The 12,822-nt window shown below is 41.5% G+C and overlaps 2 long non-coding RNA genes across 2 annotated transcripts; both read left to right on the plus strand.

Annotated features, from left to right (window-relative positions):
* The first annotated feature begins 4,379 nt into the window (after positions 1-4,379).
* Positions 4,380-5,673, plus strand: LOC125304201. Its single transcript, XR_007195207.1, has 2 exons — positions 4,380-5,050; positions 5,380-5,673. It is a non-coding gene; the product is annotated as an uncharacterized LOC125304201 (long non-coding RNA).
* Positions 5,674-10,077: 4,404 nt separating this feature from the next.
* On the plus strand, positions 10,078-12,243 carry LOC125304194. The gene is made up of 5 exons (XR_007195206.1): positions 10,078-10,184; positions 10,732-10,795; positions 10,991-11,057; positions 11,308-11,473; positions 11,956-12,243. It is a non-coding gene; the product is annotated as an uncharacterized LOC125304194 (long non-coding RNA).
* The last annotated feature ends 579 nt before the right edge of the window (positions 12,244-12,822 follow it).

Raw genomic sequence — 12,822 nt, forward strand, 5'->3', positions numbered from 1 at the left:
GTGTCCCCCCCAGTGGCAGCGATGCGTCCTATGACGCCGGTGGTGGGTGGTCCGGAAGTCCTGGGGGGGGGAACACAGACACAACGGGGCGGATGAAACAAGGCAGAAGTACAGTTCAAGGGAGATCCAAATTCGTAGTAGCAAGGCAGAAGGCTGGTCAGAGTTACCAGGATCGAAGAGTAGTCAGGAGTCGTTACGGCAGAAAGCAGGTCTGGTTCTCTGGGGCAGAAGAGTATCCAAGATTCAGGCAGGTCCGGGGTCACAAAACAAGAGTGAGCCAGAAGCGCGAGCAAACAGGTTCTGGGTGTGAGCTTTGCAGACGATCTGACAAAGGAGAGCTGAAAGACAGGGCTTTAAATACTGGGAGAGGTTAGTGGGTAATGCAGCGCAGCTGGCAGAGTAATTAGAGCAGAGCAGAGCAGGGACAGGTGGAGCAAGTTAGGCTGAGTAGAGAGAGTGGTGAGCAGAGTGGAAGATAGTGGAAACCAATAAAGGTGGTAACCCGGTGGAGTGAGAGGGCTCATGACAGCTGGAATCAAAGCACATCGATTCCCCTCTCACACCCTGCACGCACTTAAAACAAAATAAACAGGTGTCTCAGTCTCACGCATGTATAGGCAAAACTGTATCAGACCGGTGTAACGTTGGTAAATCTTCCATTGCACAGAATGATTTTTGTAGCACGTGCAACAAATGACAGTCGAAAGATACAATTACAGTGCTGCTATCAATTTGCTTGGTATAACCGCATTTATAGTTTTCTACAAATGCAATCAATCAAATTGGCCTCCATCACTCAACCAACGCTAACGGTAACATTACCTAGGTCCTTATTGATATTATAAGATTAACGTACCTGCAGTAAAAACCAAGCATGTCCGATAAACATCCTCAGATTTATTTCGGCTTCAAGAAGAAATAGGAATTACATTTCATGTGAACATCGTCCTATCCTTATTAGACGTTCTCTGCGGTAAACTACAGTCCTGTAGGAAGCGTCCATTGTTTTTCCAACCCACTTTTAACTTCCAACAAAATTACGTCTCACTGCAACGATGCGCTAGCCTAGAAATCTAGACGCGCCCCTAGCGGCAGAAAATTACATTTGCTGCCAGGGCTAGTCTAGCAACTCTCCGTTGGCTTGTGAGCTCCAGAAATCGAAACTCAATCAGGCCAATGAAATCGTGTATAGAGTCGTTAGGTGGGCTTAACATAATGATTGATGGCAGAGTTGCAACGGTTTGGCTTGAATTCCCTGCTACTTGAAAACAAATAAGATGGATGTTGCTGTTGGCTTAACAGTGTGACACGAAGTTAAGCTTTTATTAAGTTGGCAAACGTTTGAACTAGCCAACTAGCTCCGCTGGTGGGAAACGCATGGGACTCATAGCGCTGCCGCTGTCCTATTGCGTGCAGAGGGAATTTGAAAGACAACTGATTATCCCGCCCATCGGACTGAGCACTGCGAACGGTGAGTGCCCAGACCCTACATTTTAATGTGGGTCTGGCTCGTCAGGCTAACGATGCGCCATCCAGTGGACAAACGACTACTTATCGCCAATACTGGAAATGCAGCCATGATGATGATGATGAATATTTGGCTTTCTTTTAATCCTACTGAATTTGTAATTATGTATCGGCCGTTAGTTAGTACCGATAGTATGTGGGTGCCTGTGTGCGTGTGCATGTGTATATGTGTGCACTGCCATCTACAGGCCAATGAGTGTACAGTCACTAAATGTACACATAAATTTTTAGACCCCCATGGATTTTAGAAACCCATACCCCCATGGATGAAATTCATTCATCTTAACTGAAGATAGGGGCGATTAAAGCAGAATAATATTGCATTTTCATTTTTACCGGGGTGCAAATCACAAATGAGTGATTATGGGCCAGGTTGATGTGGGCCCTTGAGACCAACATACCATAAAAGATTCTTCATCCTCGGTGCCACGGTTCAGGTAGTTATTTAGGAAAAACTGGGGGGGGTCCAGCATGGGGGGAGTGGCCCCGGGACCTAAACAAAATTTTTCCGTAAAAGTCTAGTGGGGCTACATACCCACCAAATTTCATGTGCCCTGGTGGTTCGGTGTCCCGGGTATCGTTGACCAAAAATTCAGGAAGTAGATGACGGGAAAAAAAAATAAAAAATTTGACAATCCATTATGCAGGTTGAGAGTCGTTTTTATGGTTCTACAACACTTTTTGGGTCGTTTGGTGGGTGCTTTGTCTCCCCCTATCGCTTCTCCGTGGAAAAACTGAATATGCTACTTTCTGGACCCGGTCCGGGTAAATCCTGGCCTGGCCTTGCCTTGCCTTCCTACGTAATTCCGCTCAATTTTAATCTCCCTCCATGACTCTGTCTGGGATTCCGGCCATTGGCCTCGCTCGCAACGAACAATTCGACCCCGAGCCAATCAGCGAGCAGGAGGCGGGAGTTATGAGAGACGACGTCAAGATTCTGCATTGTGTTTGAATTGTAGTCCTCGAGGAGGTGGCAATGGCGGAAGTTAATAAAGCAATTCAGTCCGTGCTGGCTACGCTTCCAAATATTCAGGAATTTGGGAAAAGTTAGATTTTTCAGTTGGCTCCGCTAATCGCAAAGGAGCTAAAGAAGCTAGCTAAAGAAGCTAACCCCATTGTTGTTGTGGTGTCCCCTCTTTTGGCCTTGATGGAGGATCAAGTTAACAGACATCCTAAGTCTCCCGGAAGTTCCGGGAGTCTCCCGCATATTGATAGCGGCTCCCTGACGCCCGCAAATTAGATAAAATCTCCCGGAATCTAGAGTGAGCGATCATCAAGTGCATGCGAGACCGCGTGTGCATCTGAGTGTAAGCGCATTATACGAGGGGAAAGAGAGAGAGAGGTGGTGCGTGTGTGTCTGAGCGCATCAACGACAGAGAGCATCCTGATTGGCCTGTTTCGCTAAATCAACCAATCAGTTTTCAGTGTAGGCGGGCTTTTATGTCTTTTTTCCCGAACTTAATTAATCAGTTCAGTAGAAACAGGAGCGTCATGGTAGAGTCAGTGCCTCAAAAAAAGGAAAACGTAAGACCCATTTCAAAGTGTAGGCTACCCTTGTCTCATAAGAGTAAAACATAATGATGGACCTAGTCTTGCACGCTGCACTGTTTGTAAACAGTGACTTTAGCATTGCCCACAGCGGGTTAAATGATTGCAAAAGACATGTTGAGGTGAGTTTAACAAGTGTCAATTCATGTGCATATTATTCAGGCCTATAGCCTACTAGATGGCTAGTTGCCAAGGCTACATGAAAAGACCAAAAAACTACCAAAATCTACATATTTTATTTTCACAATTTCTATCTATAGGCCTTCCTTATTTGTTGTACTGACATTATTGTATAGGCTAAAGTTTTTTTTTTTTTTGGGGGTACTTAGTGTTAATTAATGGCATAGCCTACAACGTGAAGTTCCTATGGCACACCAGATCCACCCCTTTAACACATTGGGCTGCTGCAGGAGCATGTTCATTAGGGCTGTAACAATATGTGTTTCAAAACCAAAATTGCGACACTCATCCACAAACTTGTGTTCTGGTGTGAGAAGGAAGAATCATGAGACACCCCTTCCAGTGTTTCCCGCAGCGCTTGCAGCTAAGACAGCCGCCTAAGCAACACACGTCTCCCGCCCCTGTGTTCATAATAACAGCCAGGGGTTGCAATCTAGTGCATATGACTCTAAACAAGATGGTGCTCCTAGTTATATATTTTCATCATCATTCATTATGCCGCTAGCATAGCAGGCCATCTCAACCCATCCCATAACCACTCATTTACGGTATAGCGCCACATAGTTAAAAATGAAAAAGCAAAACTGCTAAAAAAAAAGCAAAACGGCTCAGTAATCGCAGGTATCTTTGGCTGACGTGCTCAGAACTGCATGAAATGTGACCTGTAGGATCACTATGACACCCTCTGAATGCATGCAAAGTTTCATGGAATTCTGTTCATGGGCCATAGGGCCATATCAGCAACACACACGCACACACACATAAACACACACGCATGCGCTCATGCACGCATACACACACACAGTACACATGCACGCACACACAGCCATCCACATGCACAGGCATTAACACACTCACACGCACGCAAACACACACACACATAAACATGCCCACATACATACACACACATAAACACACACACATGCAGGCAAGCAGGCACACACACACAGATAAACACACATACACAGATATACAGACACACACACACACACCATTACCCCCATCACAAGCGAACACACACACAGAAGCACACATTCAGTATACACAAAAACAAACACAAAATATGCACACACCATTTACATACACAAAAGTTGCAAGGGGATGGAGTAGGAGATGGAGTCAAATTGACAGGCGTGATTTAATTTTGCATTGTGAATGTGCAGGTCTGAGCGGCGGTCATATTTTAGTTTCAAGAAATTATTAGCATGCCAGCCATGGTATTTTACACACCAACACAAGTTACTGTAACTTCACAGCAAGTTTATAACCAGCCTTCTCGAGCCTACGCAACCTCATCATATGTGAACTAGCTGTTTATACCAGGTCCAAGTCTTTTTACCTCATGATTTATTTTCAGTGTTAACAGTTCATTTTCTAGCACAGATCAGCAGAAAAACGCCCACTTCAGCTTCCATTAATCCTTTGCTTAACTTATTCTGCTGTAGATTGTTAGCTTATAGCTAATTATTGCCCACCTGCGACTGATATCTACCAGAGAATGTCTAGACGGGCTCTGTACACACACCACCAGAGCCGCCGTTTGTTTGTGGAAGAAAAGGAGGAGCTTGAGGAAAATTGGAAAATTTAATTGGTTTTTAGATTATTGTGATTGACAGACAGGTCCATTGATTTGAGGCCTGCTGGAGGAGCATGGCTGAGTTTCTCCCCTTGTGTTTGTATCCACCTTTGTGTAGCCTGTGGCATTGGGACATTATGCATTTCTCTACAAGGACGCTTGCGCTGTCCCAACGTAAAGAAGAGTAGGCCTACCGTGCAGAGTGCCAGCACGCCACAGGTATGTTGACCACTCTGAGGCTCCTGCCAAGCTGACACACACACACACTTATACATTCACACATGGTTAGGACCTACTACCAAGTTCTGCATCACACATAGGACATGTAGGTAGCAGTTAGGTTCCTTGAATGTCTGTTTGATGTTGCATTGCGGAAGGCTTTTAGTTTAGTAACACCTTAGATGAAGTAGCGCTTGTGGCCTTCCTGCATCTTAACAGCTGTCCCCACAATTTGCCAATCAGCCAATTACCTTGGCTGCTTTTCATTCTTATGACGAGTCACACTTAGTTTCGGGGCCTATCTGAAAGGAATTACTCTGTCAAAACAGGTACACCGGGGTTTCAGAGGCCATCAGCAGTGCCTCCTGTTCTGGTGATAGAGCAGCTCCTTTTTCTGTGAAGTGTCACTCAACGTGTGCTATTGCAATCTCTTGGGCAGCAATGAAAGGGAACTCTGGCCAATATCTGTTCTGTGGCTACTTGGTCATTGCCATGTACGTTTTCTAGGTTTTACAGTTTGAATGTGGTGTCGCTTCCTCCAATCTCTGCAGCCGTTCTCCCTAGAGATGTCTAAGTCTGCTTTGTATAAACCTGTGTGTTGCTAAATAAAAATGTTGAATTCAGCTGGAATGACTGAAGTGTTTTATTCCTCATGACTTGGTGGTAGGCTATAAGTCTTCCACTCTGTTTCTGCCAGTCTGGACGCAAGATAGAAAAAAAGAGGCTCAAAATAGAAAAGAAACGGGGAAAAGGAAATAGCGTGCAAAGGGATACAACATAAATTGTCTATATGGATGATGAAAGACTGCAGGTAGGATGTAATGTAAAGTGTGTCGCCACTCCCACTATGTGCATTACCCTATGTGTAGGGCACCAAAATTTTGCCAATAAGTAACGTTCAAGTTTATCAGCCCTGGATCTCACATACAACTTAGAAGATTAATGCAAACAACGCAGAATCTGTTTATATCCTTTAACTTCGCTGCACCTCAGTTCCTGCATCCAACAGCGGGCTACTCCATAGGCCTTCTGAGAAGATTTGGGATATTTTAGGTGAGCGAGGCATTGTCATTAACAGAGGTATGTTGAGGTAAGAACTCCATCTCGTTCTGGCGAGTCAAAAATGTCCTCCTGTTGATGGGCCTGCACCTGCAGCGCCTGCTCGACCAGAACAGGCTGGTATAAGACAGCGAAATATTCTTCTCCATCGGTTAAAAACCTCACTTTAAAAAAACGGTCACAACTGCACTAGCGACTATCAAAAATAGTCTATTAATATTTCAGAGATAAGAAAACACACACAAACATGTTATTAAAAATACTTGTACAATACATTAATCTCGTGTCACAACACCTGCTTATCATTTCACAGGTCTGTTCTGTCTCTGGGAAACAATAATTCATCTGATCTGAAAAACATTTCAGTTTGCTTTGTTGGTGAATGGTCATGCACTTCACAGAATCAAAGAAGAAGCAGTCATGCCTCAATGCCCACCTGGACACCTTCTATTATTATCTTATTTTCCCCTCTTCAAATATATGGTTACTGCCACAATTGCATTTGTAACACAAAGGCTGAATTCTACTAAAAGACACCGCAGAATGGGCATTGAAATATCTGAAAGACGAAATATACTTACCGGTACATCACGAGTTCTTTTCAATTAAATGCAAACTCCTGCATTTTACAATGTGCTTGTATTGCCAAGCTGTGTTAAATGACATGAAAACTTCCAGTCTATTGCACTTCATACGTTATCTGAACCTTTCAGTTTAGCAGTACATACAAATCAGTCAAAGCATCATTAACATGTTACAGAAAAAACCTTCGCATGATTTATTCAGACAGTTCATCAGACACTGTTGACAAACCTTTTGATTCTTATAAGAACAAACTGCAGGGATGTCAAGTTGAGTGGTGTAATTGCTGGTAGGATTAGCAGACACACATCTGTAGGTGACAGTGTCCTCCTGGTCATCTATATCCAGAGGGACGGTTAGGGTGATGTTGGCATCAGGACTGCTTGTTTGATTAATAATTGCATCCCCTCTGAACCAGGGCAAGTTGTGTATCCTCTGCTCATTAGAAAGTTTCAACAAAACCCTACTAAGTATTTATTCAGTAGGCTACACACAGTTTATAAAGGTTATTATGATAGCGCATGCTTTAGGATGCTTCATGATAGGCTACCTCAAAGTAGGCTAAATGTTGTCTTGTCTCTAAAATCTGCTTTTAATTTGTCAGTAAAATTAAGTTTCCATTTTAGTTATAAAGAAAAACATAATACATAAAATAAGATTTTATATATTATAACATTGCTTACCATAATAAATTAAAAGAATGAACAGTCTCACAATGTGAGATCACAAAATCACAATCGAATTGTAGTCCTTTCAGCAAAGCCATTTGTTTTTGTCTTGTCTTTATTGTTCCACTGGCTATGAGTTCCACCCCCTTTTTGGTTTTCAAAAATTACACAGTGCAGTAGCAACCCAGAAGAGGGCACCAGAGATAATGACCATGGAGCTCGCCTACAACAGAGTAGCGTTTTATAGAAGGTTTCAGGGTTCTATCTTTTTTTATTGCCAGAGTACTAAGCAGTGCCAGCCCCTGCTATAACCTCTCTTTGGATGTTGCCATTGCCATATTGGTGTTTGCTCATGGTGAGTCAACTGAATAGGGACATGAATGCCATCGGCTGTTTCCAGCTGGTGTGTTTGCATGTAAGAACATGTGACCTGGGAGTGGCATATCAAGTTCCTTAAACCGACTAAAATGGTGTTTAAAGGACCAGTATGTAGGAAATACATGGAAAATAAATTGTAACCATTCCAAAAATTATCAACATACAGTATGTCGTCAGAGAGTAAGGAAACACGATGAATTGAAGTAATGGCTTATTTGAAAACATTATAACCCGTAAAAAATATGAGTTACGGGGCGGAATCTCATGGAATTTTAGTTTATGTTTTGAACAATTTAATTCTAGAATAGCGTATTAATAATAAATGGGCCGGTGCATTCTCTTATTTGGGTTGCCAGATTAGCAAAGGCCAACTCATGAACGAGTAGCCTACGAGAGGCAGTCAGAGGATATGGCATTATCGCCACCAAAATCTCCAAAATATTGTTTTGGAGAAACATAAAACATAAACATAATATAAAACAAGAAACCAATTAAGTGGACATCGGAGGAGCCTTCCTGAGATGGCAACGTCTTCGTCAAATGAAGAATATCAAGTCTGACACAGAGCTGGCAATATTTCTTGACAGGTAGGCCCTAGGCTAAACTTCATCTGCATAGCTAACTTCAGCTAAATATGTTACATTGGTTAGAGAGGTATTTTTTGTTTTCACTGTTTCTGTCAGGATCAGTTCCTGTTCTGTCTTGTCTTGTTCTCCCCGTCTAATGTTTTTCCATGTCTGCTCCTCTTGTCTTCCTGTTTGCTTTGTTTACTTCCTGTGTCTTGTGCCATGTTCTCTTTTGTTTGTTTGCCATGTGTCTCTGTTCTATGTGCCTGTGTCTCCGCCCCTCACCTGATCCTTGTTAATTTTTAATTATGGTTTCCACCTGTGTCTTCTTCCTTGTTCACCTGTGCCCAGTTAACCCCTGTGTATTTAAACCCTCTGTCTCCCCTCAGTCCCCTGTCGGTCATTGATGTTGTTTCATGGTTGTAGTGTGCATTCGTATTAAAGATTCCTGTTCTCAAGTTTAAGTGTGCCTCGATCTCAACTTGCCCTGCGCCTCGGTCCAGTTCTCCATACTGCAACCTTGACAGTTTCCGTAATGTGTAGCTGGGTCATGGTTGGAGAACTAACGTTAGCTAAGTCTTCATTACATCTGGCAACCCAGAGCATTGTGCCTAGGTAGTCTTGAGAACATTCACCAGTGTTTTGATTTTGGCCTACAGAACATTCGGTAACAATCCTACAAACCGCTCCTTTAAGCAACAATGAAGAGGTACATCTGCTGCAGTAACATATTCTATAAAGCTTTGCCAGGTGTGAGAGAATCTTAATGTGGAGGCAAAGTATTGTTTTTTTTTTTGTTGTTGTTTAAGGGGGAGGGGAGGGGGACATTCTTACATCAAAAGGTTCAACTTTGTAGAGTTGTGGCACTGTCAAGTTCAACTACAGGGACTGATATATGACATCACCAGGTGGTGACCCCAGTTTGAAAGGTGTAACAGTGTATGCTGAATAAAGATGTGGAGTGTAAACCCTCTGCAAGTTGTTATTAAGTTTACAGACACTTTACTTTAGCTGTGAAAATGTATTGATGAAATACAATGGACGACACAGCGGTTCACAGAAAGAAAATGCACGTTCGAGGTGGTAAAATGGCCCAGCGTACAGTAAATAGGCAGAGTTAACAAGAAGTCTCAGTCTCAAAATAGCAACACTGTAAAAAATTGCTGTAATTTTACAGTAAAATCTTACTGGAAATTACTGTATATTTAACTTTACAGTAAAACGATGTAATGCGCAATGCATTGTGGGATATCATACAGTTTACAGTCCAACCAAAGATCCTTGATTACTCCGCTTGAACCCTCTCTGGTCCAACATTGCAAAATTACAATAAGACCAACGAGATTCCACAACATTTTCCCGTAATTTCCTGATTTGTCAGGCTTTGTAGGCTAAACAAATTGTAGGCCTAACCAGAATGTGTAGCCTATTTATGTATTGCTTTATTTTATTCATATTAAAACCACTATTTTGCCTGTTAATTTACCCCATGCATATTTAGCTTCAGTTTTTTTCTTTGTAGTGGTGTTTGGGGTAAGTGTAGTTTGTGACATAGGAGGAGGCTGGATGTAGAAATGGGTAATCAGCCTAACGCAAACTGCATACAGGAAGCTCCAAAAGATACAGTTGTCTTTTTTAGTTTTGAATTGTAATACAAATGATTTGCAATGCATTTTTGCATTTTAAACTTCTGCTGATAACTGATAATGAGAACGAGTGGGCTTTCTGCAATCAAATGCACTGCGCCGAGGTCGCCTTGACAACCTCATACATTGTTGCAAATTGAGCAGGCACCCCAACCACTTTCCCACGGTAAGACACTACGAACACGTTGTGGGTAGAAGAGGAAGACACTACGGCGGTTCACAAAGAGATGTAATAGTAAGTACATTTTCATGACCACAGCCATACAAAAACGTTTGAAACGTCTGCAGTATTGGGCTATTTCCACGGAAACACAAAATATGTTATCGATAACGTTAAAATAAAGTGCCAGCTTGTAGGGCAATAAGATAGCGTTAGGGCTTAAAAGTTGTCTTTGCTGCTAGCTCGATAGCTCATGGTATATTTGAAACAAAAAAAAAATCAACAATTCTAGTTGTCTTTTTGCTGCTAGCTAGCAATGGGAAAAGCCTACACACTCATGGTACTTTTATTTGAAACAAAAAAATCAACATAATTAGTAAAAACTGTCAGCATTTCATGTTTTAAACCTTTAATTGCGGGGATTTTGAACTGAAGTTATATTGGTTGTTAGCCAAGGTTAGCGTGAAATTAAATGATAGGCTAACTAGCACCTCTAACATAATAGGCTACATATGATCTTTAGGAGTCTGCTGTCTTGGTTTGTTAATTGTTAGTGCCTTTCTAACGGTAATAGGGGAGTTCGATAGCACCTCTAACGACCGTTTGTTTTGTTATTTTGCAGATTAACGTTAAATGGTTCGGTTCATCCTGAAGCCGTGACAACTTTCCGTTCATCCTGAAACAAGGTATGTTTCTTTGTAAGTTTTGTCAGCATATTGGGGTTTTGTAGACATACAAAGCAACATAAAAATACCCCAAACCAATCATTTACTTGTGGAGTTCCTGATTGTACACGGTCTTTCAGGAAATTGTCTACGTCTGTGTCTAGTTTGTCTATAATCAGTTGTGTAATGTTTTGTTTTGCTATTCTTCTGTTTCAGGAAACAGCCACTCCTGCAGACGTGGAGAGATTGCCTTTACCAGATGCTCCAAGATTAGTTATTCAAGGTAAGTGTTCCAATTTACCTTTTTGGTAGTGGTAAAAAATCGAAAAGGGCAACGTAAGACCATAATACAACTTAAGAGGAATGTATTATGTATGATATTTGTCTTTTGCTGGGTGTTTAATGTGGCAGATGTCAATTTTGTTTGTACTCTGCAGTCCGAAAAATACCCAATGTATCGGTGTGCCCAAACCTTTGACTGGTTGTGTGTGTGTGTGTGTAGAACATTTCTTATGTTCTTGGTTTCATTTCAGGGAACAAATTTGTTTCCAACAAATGGATGCTAACCATCGAAAAACAAGTGGTGATGACTCCACATTCAAACTTCACTGCAGGCCCGGCCACTTTGTTTGCAACCTTCTATACCTTCAATTTGGAGTACCAAGAGGAGGCTTCATGTGTCCTTGAATTCATCCAAAGGTAATTATAATATGAAAAATATGATGACACAGCTTCTTGAGTGATAGCCTAGTGTTTGTTTTAAAGTCTTTTCTTAGAATTTTAATTAGGCCATGAGCTACGGGGCCTTACAATCACCCCCTCACCTCCCAAGGGAACCAACTTTTTTTTTTGAAGGTCTGACCATGCTGAACATGAATTTGAATGTATGTTTGAGTGCAGGGGACAAGCCGAGATGAGCTATGAGACATATGTTCACACTCGGTATCATGTTTCAACACACTTTAGATCAATATCACACCGGAATTCTCCTTTAACATTCAAATTCATGTTCAGCATAGTAAGGCCCCGTAGCTTGCGGCCTACATATACTGTGTATGTGAGTAAATACCATCTGGATCTGGAGACTGCTCACCACTCCATCATTCATCTTTTAGCATATTTTATCTACTTGTCCAACCCTCTCACCACCACTCTTCCCCCCTCTCCTTTTTTTTTTGAAGGTGCTTTGTGGGAATCAACCCAGACACCGGCTCCAAGGCTTCAAGTGGAAAGAAAAAACGTCACACAATCAATGTAAATGTCTGCACTCTTTTACGCAAGCTCATGGACTTTGACTGGCTTGGTTTTTAGGCACTCGCAAAGCCATTCTCTCATTTTCTAAATGTTTTTTCAATGTCTTTCAATTTCCAGGCTATTGATCGAATAATGGTGAAATTATGCTGAGTTTGAGTTGAATGAATGGCATTCTTTTGCTACATTCGAAATAAAGTTTGAAGTTTAACTCTGAACCTTCTGAGTCATCATTATGGATTAGCCTAACTCCAGGGGATTAGTTTAGTTGAAAAGCATTTAATGAGAAACAAGATTAGGCATGTTAGCATTCATTTTACAGTAATTTTACAGTACTTTTAGCATGCAGTTTTTTTACAGTAACTTACAATAAAGTATTGTAAAGCAAATCAGCCACAGGTTGTTGCTGTAAATAATAAACAGTATTATACATTATTTATTCAGTTAAACACTAAAATAACGTCAATAAATCGCAACACAACTACAGTAAGGTACTGTTTTTATTTTACAGTAATGTATTGTAATTCAGTATTCCTAGACATTACTGTAATTCTACAGGTATTAGCTGGCAACTTAATTGCCAGTAATTTACCGTAAATTTCACAAAAAATTTTTTTTGTGTTAAACACCAATAATGCAGCTGGTGGGCCCCACATTTAAATAATGGGCAAAGTCTAACAAAAGCTGATTTAATAATCTAGGCTAATTTTTAACACAAGAGGTAGAACCTGGGCACAAGCATCAGTGGATCAGCTTAAAGCTCTCACATGTCACATGATGGCTGTAGTTAAAGACTA

This window comes from Alosa alosa, chromosome 1, assembly GCF_017589495.1.
Source record: "Alosa alosa isolate M-15738 ecotype Scorff River chromosome 1, AALO_Geno_1.1, whole genome shotgun sequence".
In the NCBI taxonomy this organism is placed as follows: domain Eukaryota; kingdom Metazoa; phylum Chordata; class Actinopteri; order Clupeiformes; family Clupeidae; genus Alosa; species Alosa alosa.